Below are 12,114 nucleotides of genomic sequence, written 5' to 3'. Positions count from 1 at the left end.
GGATGTAGAATCGGGGATCATGTATACAGTCCCACCTCTTAACGGAGTTGCATACTTCAAGGGGCTGCTTGAGCCCATCTCCGGCTGATCACTCAATATTTGTATGTACATTTTACTACCTAAAACACCAACAACGGGCTCACCATTGTCACCATATCCAAGCGGGACCAAGCTCCCATGCCCCCCACAACCTCCGCCGCCCCAAGTCTTCCTTAATTTCCTCCCTCTGGGCTGGCTTCCAGCTAGATCTACCTGCAAAGACCAGGTCTGCTTAGCCTAAGCATGGTCACAATAGGTACTCCTGGCCCCCCAGCACTGGGAGGCCACTACTGTTCTAGCTGGTATAGTATCAATGACCCTTATAATATAATAGGCTTTACATTTTATCCAGAAATGTTCTGCATTGAAAAGGTCGGTTGGGTCGGCACTTGATACTAATTTCTGTAGTATACAAAGCTGTTGTATTACATGTTAAACAGAACACATGTGATCCCAGCACCTTTGTGATCCCTCTGCGTTAAAATATGAGCCAGTATCTGGCTCCAACTGTCAAACCCCAAATGCATGCACGGCCTGTCACTGCTTCATGTCCGCCACAGGCACAATATTGGCATTTGAAGAGCAGCTTGTGTACAAAAAGGCACACCTATTGCCCCAGGACAGGTACTGAATAGGGTTATCAGTCCCCCATTGACCTATTGTTTCTGAAATGCTGTTTCACTGGCTAAGCTGGCAGCTGCGCCATTGTGGCGGCATCCTGGATGTCATGTGTGACCGAGCCTGAAATGCTTGCTCTGTTCTTGTTGGCACTGGTGTGTGGGCGTTTTGGAATGTAGCATGCCAAAGGTAATCTCTGCATTTTTCCTATGCTTCCTTTCGTTTGTTTTTTGACTATTTAGTTGCCCGCCTTGTGTGGCGCTGTCTTGTTCACTTGGTGCCTATTAAATTTAAGCAGTACAATGATGATATGGGGCACAAAATATCCCATGGTATTATTTGCCATAATTTCTCTTCCTTTTGACCTCCTTGCTGCCAAAGGAAAGTATTTCAAAAACCATTGCTGAATATTTTACTCCGTTTGTGGACGCTGTAAAGGGCCACCTAGACCTGAGAAAGTTTATAGGACCCAGCGACTGCCATTTTTCTTAGCTCAAACTTTTTTTGAGCTGTTTCTCGTATGTCCGTGCGATTTCAAATTTTATTTGGAATACGTTTCTTTGAGCACCTTTTTCCTCATCACTGATAATTTCATTGTAAAGTGACAGCATCCCTACAGATAAGGGTCGTATCAGCCACTTTTACTGCCTAGAAATAGGCAAATACTCCTAAAATAAGTAAAAGTACTCCCGATAAAAGAAAGTGAATTGGACACATAGGAGCTTGTGCCTGTGTTTTCGCCAAACCGCTCCATGAATGTGTTTGGACCAGTAGTGCACATAGAACCAGAGGACGAAACTACTATAATTGCAGAAGAGGTCAAATGTATCTTTTAAAGTGCATGAAAATCCTGGTGCAGAAAAGAAATTCTGTTTTACAGTTAAATCATTTTCACTTGCTTATAAAAAATACTCCCATTGGGAATGGGACATGTGCTTTTATTTCCTAAAATCTTACTTTACTGCTAATTTTCAAAAACGGGGAGTAAAAATACCCACACTTCAAAACTTATCTGGACCACTGTGTGACAGGACAGTTTTTATCTTCTCCATATTATTTTTACTTTTTACACTTGGTGCAGTTGACCTGAGCTACTGGTTGTAACTTTTGTTTCATAACTTTTATGTTTTGTAGATGTTTTATGCTTTCTTTCAGCCTCGGATGGACTTGTATTGTCATCAATCTGACCCCAAAACAAGTATGCATTTTGTTAACTCTTGAAGATAAGGGAATCCCAATTGTCTGTCACAGGGAGTACTAGAGGCGAGCCTTTGCTACATTCCACAGAGACAAAAGCAGGCTGAGTAGTAACCAAACCTGATGACGATTTTAAACTTGGACATTCTTGTTTGTGATTCATATAAAGTGGAACCTGTTGATTTGGTCTCTAACTAAAAACATTGTTAGTGAAACAAACGGCCCTCTAACACGAAGTCCTCCATTTGTAGGTGTAGTAGCTTTCTGGGCGAATACATTGGGTTTGATGGCTCTCGACCTACCTGCCATCTCTGGGTCAGTAGCAAGGGAAAAAAACAAAATCTTAGCTTTGTTTAAATTCCAATCCCTTCAACAATTTAGATTGCAGGTCCTATTACCGGCTCAATGTCTCTAGACTGTACTTTGACACCCAGTGAGCGCTCTGTCCACTTCTACAGCAGGAACCCATGGCTGATTGGGATTTTCTCGCTGCTCAGATATAGCCTAATATACATTTATTATTCAACACATACGGAACTCTCAGTACCTATCAGTTGGGTGTTGACACAACCTTTTCCTCTACCATTCCACATAACATTATGAAGAGTTTGATTTCCCAAAGTGTTAGCCAAAAAATATGTAGTGAACGTCCATAAAAATGAAAACAGGTTAATGACAGATTTATCTTTCATGTAGAAAACAATAGAGGGTCTTAATGAATGGTGAATTAATAGCAGGAGGCTTGTCTGTGTATTGGGTATTGAAGGGGAAGATGTAAGCTAGTGGAAAATTAATTGGAGGTAGAAAGTGTGTGGGGGGGCAGTGGACTTCAAAGATTTTCCTAGTAAAAGCTATATGTTGTGGAGCAAGTCCATTTTTTCAGGACATTAAACACTTGCAACTTCTCATGTTTCCATTATATGCTTCCCAAACACAATTTCTGAAGCAGAGCAGAAACCTATAGGGATTACCAAAAACGGACACATGGAGGCTGCAGAGCAGCCAGCCACTGGATGGTGGTGACCAAATGCCTGAAGAGGCTGAAACCACGAACTCTAGCATGAGTGATGAGGACACTGGCAAAATGTTTGCTGATGGGCTCACCAAGGAAAGTCTGAAAGGCTATTCACAAAATGTAGCAGTCATGATTGCATGACGAAGGAAGATTTTTATTTTTGATATACTCTGCTTAATGAAAAATCCAGCAGAGAAGAGGTGTTGGAACAGAAAGAACATAGCCTAGATGGAAGAGTGGTCCGACTCTAATTTGACTATGGCAATGAAGCAAGATCAAATGTAAAGATCTTCGTTCTCCAGTATGGGGTCTGGCATGGATTCACATGCTCATGAATATTCCCCGTCATCAGGCTGGGAATCCTCGGTAAAGAATAAATCGGTTTCAGTTTCGTTTCTGAACTGTCTTTCTACTAATAACCAATCACTGGTCTCTGGGTCATACTGCCCCCAGCCAATGACTGCCCTCTACCCAAGCCCCTCCTCTGGCAGCCATCTTCAGATTTTTACAGCACGTTCAAGTGTTGGAGTCCTCGTGCTATAGCTCTCGAGATTTTACTGCGTATTGCATTTTTTTCAAAGTTTTGCTCTCATTTTTTGGTCAATTCAAGCCTCAAGCTCCACTGATCCTTCTTCCGATTAACTGGGACCAGTTTCAGAATTTTCTATGCCCCAAATGGCGAATTTTTGAGTTTTCACTTCTTGGAGGATTCCGGAAGATCTTTGAGGCCTCCCCCGCGAGGGCATTGCCCAGGACAAAGGAGACACAACGCCTGTTGGATCCAAGCTATTTAGGATCTGCCCTGTATGTGGATTACAGAATGTCTTCAAGGAAGATGAGCACTCCCGGTGCCTCTACTGCCTTCACGATGACAAATCGCACGTGGAGAAGGACTGTGCGTTCTGTAAGAACATGTCCGTCCGCACAATGAAGGACCGTCGTACTCTGCTCACTAACTGGCTGGAGGGGAAGAGCCCAGCAGCAGGTGAGAAGAAGTCCGAGTGGTCTTCAAAGACCTTTGAGGTCGCTCCGGCGCCCAACAAAAGGCTTAGCAGCGCAAGTCTGTGGGCACCGGGAGCGCGTTTGTTCGGGCTCCTGGGCCTCAGACGCGTCCAGGGTCGGGAAGGGACAGATTCACCCGGCGAAGGCCTCAATTGAAGGAGTCGTGGCGGCCCTGGTGAAGCCTGCAGAGGCTACCCCAGTGGAGACTACCTCCGGGCCTAGAGTTTCCATGCCACCCAGGAGGGAAACATCTTTGCAGCCTATTGAAGACACCTGTGAAACCCCGAATGAGAAAGAGGGAGGGCACGGTAGCCCTAACGGACACAGATGCCACCTCCGAAGGTGAGCTGGCTGGCGTCAAAAAGATCCTGAACAAGAACCTAGAGGAGGCCAGGGTCTACGGGAGGGATCCCGATGAGGCGGACGTAGAGCGCAACGGTGGCGCCGACGAGGAACCGCCGACCGTGGAGGACCCCGCGCCACAGCCTTTGCTCCCGTTGCAACCGATGTCACAAGGCAATTCAGGAGCAATCTTGATGGCTTTGCAGGCCCTGTGTATGGAGATAAGGACAGGGTTGCCCTTACCACTAGCGGACGATCCAGCAGCGCCTGGACTCTCGGAGCCCACCGAACAAGCGGAGGCGAATCCATCCTCCACCTCCCTTCCAGCCTTCACCCCATCCCCTCCTCCGAGGGACGAGACGGAGACGGAGACTGGGACGGACGACGGTGGTCACGGGACGGATCTCCCATCACCCTCTGCCCGGGCCTCCCCGCCCGACGAAATTGGCTCCTTTGATGCTATGATCGCCAGGGCATCAGAGCTTTTCCAGCTATGCCCCGAAGAGCAGCAGGAAGGGTTCCTCTACCAACCGCAGGAGGCCAAGAGAACGACTGTCCTCAGTCCCCTTAGTGGACGACATCTGGGATGAAGGACTGTTCCTTCTGAAGAACCCGTCCACGGCCCCTGGGAAGAGGGACCGGTACGAGAAGAAGTACCAGGTCCCAAACTCCGCTCCTATGTGCTTCAGGGCACAGCCGTCCCCGGTTTCGGTGGTCTCCGCTGCGGCCAAGAAGAAATCGGCAGGGGTGACGGCATCAACTTCCCCGCCGGACGCCGAGGGGAAGAAGCTGGATGCCATGGGACGACAGGTCATCTCGTCGGCAGCAACGACCATCAAGGTGGCCAACGCCCTCGCAATCGTGGCGCGCTATGACAGGGAGCTGTGGTTCAAGATCGCTACCATCCTGGACTTCCTCCCAGATGACAAGAGGGCAGAAGCCCTTGAAATCCTGCAGGAAGGTGAGGTGGCGTCAGTTAACGCCATCACAGTGGCCACGGACATCGCCGACACCGGCTTTCGCCAGATGAGCAACAGCGTTTGCCTTTGCTGGCGCGGTTGGCTCAGGGCCACTGATATCCGTCAGGACATGCAGACCGGGGTACTGGACATGCCCTTCGATGGGAACAACCTGTTCGGCAAGGCAGTGGACGGGTCACTGCAGGCCATCAAGGCGGACACCGAGACGGCCCGGGCCCTTGGTTCTCTCCATCAGCGACGGCCGTCCTTTCGGACTTGCAGAGGCAAGTCTCAAGGTGCCTCTAAAGGATTCGGCGGCAGTTCCTTGTGCCGCCAGGCAGCCCGCTCCTCGTCGCAGGAAGCCTACAGAGGCTGCGACAAGACAGGAGGACACTGTCGCCGCCAAGGAGGCCAAGGTGGCAAGGCCTCAGTGAAACAAGACTGAACTGGCCTTGACGTCGGACCCCCACCCGAGCCCCCTGGTGGGAGGCCAGCTGGCAAATTCGTCAGCGTGTGGGAGTCCATCTCCACCGACGGTTGGGTGCTGGATGCCTTGGCCCATGGGCACTCCCTGGAGTTACAAAGAAAGTGTCCCCGTTTCCCGCCTGTGGCCAGGAAAGAAAACCATACCACACAGCCACTCCCAGATGTACAAGCAGTGCTGAAAAAGGGCGTAATAGAAATTGTGCCAAAGAGGCTCTGGGGCTCCGGAGTATACTTGCGGTACTTCCTCGTCCGAAAGAAGACTGGCGGCTCACCCTAGACCTTCGTCGCTTCAACGGATACATCAAATCCCAGAAGTTCAGGATGGTCCCCCTTCAGCACGAGCTGGGACAATTGGAGGAAGGCGACGTCCTGTCATCGCTGGACTTGGAGGATGCTTACTTCCACATCTCCATACGCAAAGAACATTGAAAAGTTTGCACGATTCATGGTCCAAGGGCGGCACTACCAGTTCAAAGCCCTGCCCTTCGGGCTGAAGTCTGTGCCAAGAGTCTTCACCAAGTGCTTGGCACCAGTGGTGGCGCGGCTGCGCCTGCAGAGGATCCACGTATACCCCTATTTGGACGAGTGGCTCATCCAAGCAAAGTCAAGAGAACTCGCTGTCGATCACACTGCAAAGACCGTCCGCCTGCTCATGGAACTGGGATTCTCGATCAACTTCGCAAAGTCCAACTTGTTACCGTCCTGTTCCTGGGAGCCACACTCGACACAGTGGCATGGTTGGCTTCACCGTCGGAGGAGAGGACGAAAGCCCTCCTGGGCAAGGTACAACGGCTGTTGACCATGGAAGTGGCCAGGGTGAGGTCCATCAAGTCCCTGCTCGGCATGATGTCATCGTGCATCTACCTTGTGCATCTGTGCAGGTTGTGGATGCGGCCACTACAGAAGTTCCTCGCCGCCAGTTGGATGCAAGCGGCGGGCAGCTTCGAAGAAAAGATCTCACTCAACGAGACTGTCTGCCAAGCGATCCGGTGTTGGGGCAACCGCGCGCTTCTAGCAGCGGGCATGGACTTCCAAAACCCGGAACATCAGGAAACTGATACGGACGCCTTCCTGGAGGGATGGGGAGCGCACACCAGAGATCTCAACGCAAGATGCCTTTGGCTCCCGGAGGAGAGGTCACCACACATCAACGTCCTGGAGCTCCGAGCCGTGTTCTGGGCCCTCGGGTCTTTCCTCCCGTACCTCAAGGGCAAGGTGGTGAGGATCTTCACCGACAACACCACCACTATGTTCTACATCCGGAAGCAGAGGGGCACCTGATCCCCAGCCATATCCAAGGAAGCGCAGGATCTGTGGCACTGAGCTGTGGCCCATGGAATGTTCCTGGTACCCTTCCATCTGGCAGGAATAAAGAACACCATCGTCGACCCGCTCAGCAGGGAGCTGCACTCTTGCCACAAGTGGGAGCTTCGGCAGGATCAAGTGGATCTCCTCTTCCGACGATGGGGCAATCCCAAGATCGATCTAGTCACGACGGCGACAAACACCAAGTGCCGGAGGTTCGCCAGCAGGTTTCCCCAGCCGGGGAGCATGGGCGACGCATTCATTCCCCTGGGATGGCCTGTTCCTGTATGCTTTCCCACCATTACCGTTGCAACTCATCAGTCAACTCAGATGGTCCCGATGCAGGATGATACTCGTTGCACCGGTGTGGCCGAGGCAGATCTGGCTCCCGGACCTTCTGGACATGTCAGCTCCCCCCCCCCCCCCCCAGTCAAACTGCCGACGGACGCGGATCTTCTCGCCAGGGAAGGAGGTGCCATCCTACATCACGACCCGGGATCGCTGAACCTGCAGACCTGGCTCCTGCAGCGCTATAGTTCGGAGGGTACGATATCGCCGCGGACTGCAAGGAGGTGCTTGCAAAGGCCTGGGCGTCCCCGACTCTTAAGTGCTATGGACACAAATGGAAGAGGTTCTCTGTCTGGTGCCGTGCACAGTAGATCAACCCTCTGCAGATTATGGCCCCTCAAGTGCTGCCGTACTTGCTGTCGCTGGCCAAGGTGGGGCTGGCTCACGCCTCCATCAAAATCCATCTGGCGGCGATCTCCCGCTACACCAGAACTCCAGGGTGGTCTTCTGTGGTCTCATCGCCTGGTGAAGGAGTGCATGAAAGGAATGTTCCACTCGTTCCCGCCGGTGAAGGCTCCGGCCCTGGCGTGAGAGCTCAACCTGGTGCTGACCAGGCTCATGGGTCCCCCATTCGAGCCCTTCATTCGGCACCGCTAAAGTTCCTATCGTGGAAGACTGTTTCTTGTGCACATCACCTCCGCACGATGAGTGGGAGAGATCAGGCCCTCTCCTATAAACCGTCATACCTGACATTCCATGAGACAAAGGTAGTGCTGAGGACGCACCCCTCCTTCATGCCCAAGGTGCCGTCGGACTTCCATCTCAACGAGCCCTTGTTACCTGTTTTCTTCCCGTTGCCTTTGTCGCAGACTGAGAGGACTTTGCACTCGCTGGATGTGGCTAGAGCGCTGAAGTTCTACGTGGACCGCACAAAGAGCCTTCGGAAGACATCACAGCTGTTTGTGAACTTAGGACCTGTGAACCAAGGGAAGGCCCTCTCGAAGGCTTCCATTTCCAGATGGCTCTCTGGCTTGATCATGCACTGTCACCAGTTGGCAAACCGACTGTTGCCAGGCCGTCCGAGAGCCTATTCAACCAGAGCGATCGCTGCTACTACGGCGTTCCTGTCTGGTGTGCCCTCCTGGACATCTACAGGGCTGCTACGTGGAGGTCGGCAAACACCTTCACAGGAGTCTACTGCATCGACTGGGATTCCAGGGAGGAGTCCAGAGTTGGCCAGGCAGTGCTGCGCAACCTGTTGACTTGAAGGTGAGCCTGGTGAGGAGGTAAGAGATGCTTAATGTTGAGTTGTTGAAATGCTTAATGTTGAGCCTTGCCCCCTCCCGTGGTTGTGCATGTGTGTACTGCTATGTATTCCTGTATTCATGTGCATGGGAATCCATGCCAGACCCCATGCTGGAGAAGGAACAAGTTACTTACCTGTAACTGTTATTCTCCAGCATGGGTCTGGCATGGATTCACATGCGAACCCTCTCTCCAACACCTCTGCGGCTCTTCTCTTGGTCCTACTGCCACTTTATGTGCTACCAAATCTGAAGATGGCTGCTAGAGGAGGGGCTTAGGTAGAGGGCAGTCATTGGCTGAGGGCAGTATGACCCAGAGACCAGTGTTTGGTTATTAGTAGAAAGACAGTTCAGAAACAAAACTGATTTTTTTCTTTACCGAGGATGCCCAGCCTGACAACGGGGAATATTCATGAGCATGTGCATCCATGCCAGACCCATGCTGGAGAACAACAGTTACAGGTAAGTAACTTTTTCATTGGTGAGCACCGAAGCAATCAAAGGAAAGTTAAGGGACTACTTTGAAGGCATTTGAAGCGATCGAGTCAATTTATATTCCAGTGGATCCAAAGGTGAACAAATAAAAGGCTGTTCAAGTGAAGAAAAATGTGGAGAAACAAAATCCAATGTTTGTATTTGCATTTCATGGTAATGTAGAAAGCACTTTCGTCAAAGCGCTGTTAAATGTAAGAATAGACTACAATAAACATAAATGGACCAAAATAAAGTATATGAAACAGTTAAACAATCAGAGTAAAAAGAACATGGGACTTGAGTTGAGAGTGAAAAATAGGAAGGGCGAGGATCTAATAATTATTTGGGAGTTTGAGTATTTTGGAGCAAGAAGAGAAGGAGTGAAATCGAGATGGTGCACAAAGATTTAGGCACAGAAAGGTGATGAAGTCATTGGGAGTGGAGAGGGCGCAAAGGGATATACAGAGCGATCAAAGAAGACCTGTGAAGAGCAATGAGACTGTGGATACACTTGATAGATAATGCAGTGGAATTGAAATAGTAAGCAAGAGTCAAAAGGAAGACAGGAAATAGAATAAAGAGAAGAAGTAATAGAATAGCGGTGAGAGAGAAGATGGATAGCAGAATTTCGAGACAAGCGAGTGTAGGGAGAACAGCAGACTTTAGATGTAAAAGGATAAGAATCGAGCAGAGTTTGGCATGTTGAGCAAGTTTGAGACGGGCAGTTTCAGTGAATTACGAGACTGGAGTCACTGTAAAGGTAAAAGAGAGCACAGGTTCAGAAAGAAAAAAACGTTTGTGCACAACGTGCTCCAGCAATTTGGAATAGAAATGGAAATTACCAGGTAGTTTACGGTTAAGGGGCACTTTTTAAAATGTTCGTAAATACCTGCATGCTTGAAATCAGGAAGTGGAGAGTGACAGGTTAAGAATAGAAGTGCGATAGGGAAAGAGTTGACGATAGATAAAGGAAATTAAGGGGGACTGGATAGGATCAGGAGGAGAAGCCGTTGGATGAGCATGATTTAAAAAGGATGCAGCGGATGAATCGGAGGGGGGAAAACGAAAATGAAAGAAGAATTAAAATGAATTGATGTACTAAAATTAAAGTTTTTACACATTTTTTACACATTTGTTTTTTTTTTTTTAAATGTGCACTATTGTACAAAACATCCCAGGAAACGTGTAGGTGTTCTAGGTTTCTAGGTGTGATCGGTAATGCCAGTCATGCAATGAAGAAATTAATGATTGTGTTAATAGCTTAAACGGAAATTGATTTCGAGTGTCTATTTAACGCTACAGCTTTTCGTCTAGGTGATTGCCTCTTCACGGAGCCAAGTATGGACTCTGCATTGTTCTAGTTGTATATTAATAGTTGTGTTTTAGGGAACCAGTGTCACTTTTTCAACTTTTTTTTAAATTATGTTTTGTTTTGGTCCTTTTTCGCCAATAACTGAATACATATTTGTACTTTTGTGTATGCCTTTGGAATCTGATGTATTATAAGTGGGTTTAAATGTGTACTGACTCAACATACCAGGGATTTTGAATCTCTCCTAGTTTCTATTTTTTTTAAATAAAGTAATCGGATCCAAAAAAGAATTTCGAGGGGATTGTGTCCTCCGACGTATTCCACATCTATGACAGTAATCACCACAGCTGTGCTGCCTCAGAAATTTTTTCGGCCTAGGCATCCTGTGTCGATGACGTCGATACTGTCCTTGAGGGCCTCCGTCGAGGGTCAACGTAACCGGATGTTATATCTAGGACGCACGGCGCCCGTAGGCTCAGTTCTGTTTTTTCTGCGAACGTGTTCGCCGCGCAATCTAAGCACGCTCGATTCTTCTACTTCGATTGAGAAAGTTTGAAAATATGTCTTCATCTTCTACCCCGAAGTCGGGCTTCAAAAAGTGTCGGGACTGCAGTGCCAAAATGTCCATCACCGACCCGCACGACGTCTGCCTCTGGTGCCAGGGCGAAAGCCGCGCCAGCGACGACTGCGAAGTCGAAATCTGCTGGGCTTTCGACCGACGACTCGAGGGGCAACTCTCCACGTCGGTGTGAGTCCAGGGGGTCTCGGTCGCGGAGTAGGTCCCGCCATTCCTCTGCCTCTTCTAGGCACTCTAGGAAGCGCCGTCACTGGGCGCCTTCCCCATCCTCGTCGGAGGACTCCGCCTGACGGCGGCTGGCTTGTCCCAACAAGCATTCATCACCGCGGAATGGGACGCATTCCGCAAGGAGATGATGGTGATTTTCGAATCGCAGGGCACCGTTCTGTCTGCGCCTTCGAGAGAAACCAGCAAGGAATGAGCTAGGGCCACCGCTCGCACGCCTTCGGGCTCAGGCGGTCAGCGCGATCATCGGGAGCTGTCGAGGTCCCGATCGGACAAGGTTGATCGCCATAGCTGAGCCAGGTCCAGGCCCCGGTCCTCGACGCCCTCAGAGCCTGTGAGGCCTTCTAAGAAGGCATCGACGCCATCGGCCCCATGTCTGTCGAGGGACTCTCTCGAGGCTCCAGCTCTGAGGAAGTTGCAGAGGCTGTCGAAGGACACGCTCGGGTCTCCGGCCTCGAAGCCGTTGTCGAAGTAGTCGACGCCTCGGTCGACGTCGACGCCAATTCCATCGTCGCCCTCGATGCCTTTTTGAGGAGAATTTACCGGAGGTGCCCCGGAGGGTGGTGGAAACTCTGAGGAAGGCCCTCTGCAAGTCAGTGAGGCCTGCCTTTGAGCCCTTGTCTGGTCATCCCCCCCAGGCTTGATTTATTCCAGCCTTTGGACTACATTTCAGAGGTGGAAGAAGGGTCGGATGAGGAGGGGGTTTGTGCCTCCTGAGGTTCCTGATGACCTGTTGTCTGGTCACAGCCAATTGGAAGACCTACGTCAGTCTTTACATGATGCCAGTGGTCTGGACACCTCTCCGGAGGTTGAGTTTGGTAGGCCCGAGCCTGGCACAGATGCCGAGTCCTCGTACAGGTGTCTCATGTTGAGGGTGACGGAGTACTTGGGGTGGTCTGCGCCACCGTTTGATTTTCTGCAGGATGACCTGACAGATATATTGGAGCAAGGTTCGCCCACTGACCCGGTGC

General features: G+C 50.1%; 1 protein-coding gene across 4 annotated transcripts in view; it reads left to right on the top strand.

The window, feature by feature from the left end:
• The window catches only part of HIC2 (HIC ZBTB transcriptional repressor 2), a 429,272-nt gene that overhangs the window by 301,729 nt on the left and 115,429 nt on the right, over positions 1-12,114 (top strand). The gene's annotated exons all lie outside the window — the stretch shown is intronic.

Source organism: Ambystoma mexicanum, chromosome 10 (assembly GCF_040938575.1).
Source record: "Ambystoma mexicanum isolate Mex_15411 chromosome 10, UKY_AmexF1_1, whole genome shotgun sequence".
In the NCBI taxonomy this organism is placed as follows: Eukaryota; Metazoa; Chordata; class Amphibia; order Caudata; family Ambystomatidae; genus Ambystoma; species Ambystoma mexicanum.
This window is presented reverse-complemented; position numbering and strand designations above follow the sequence as displayed.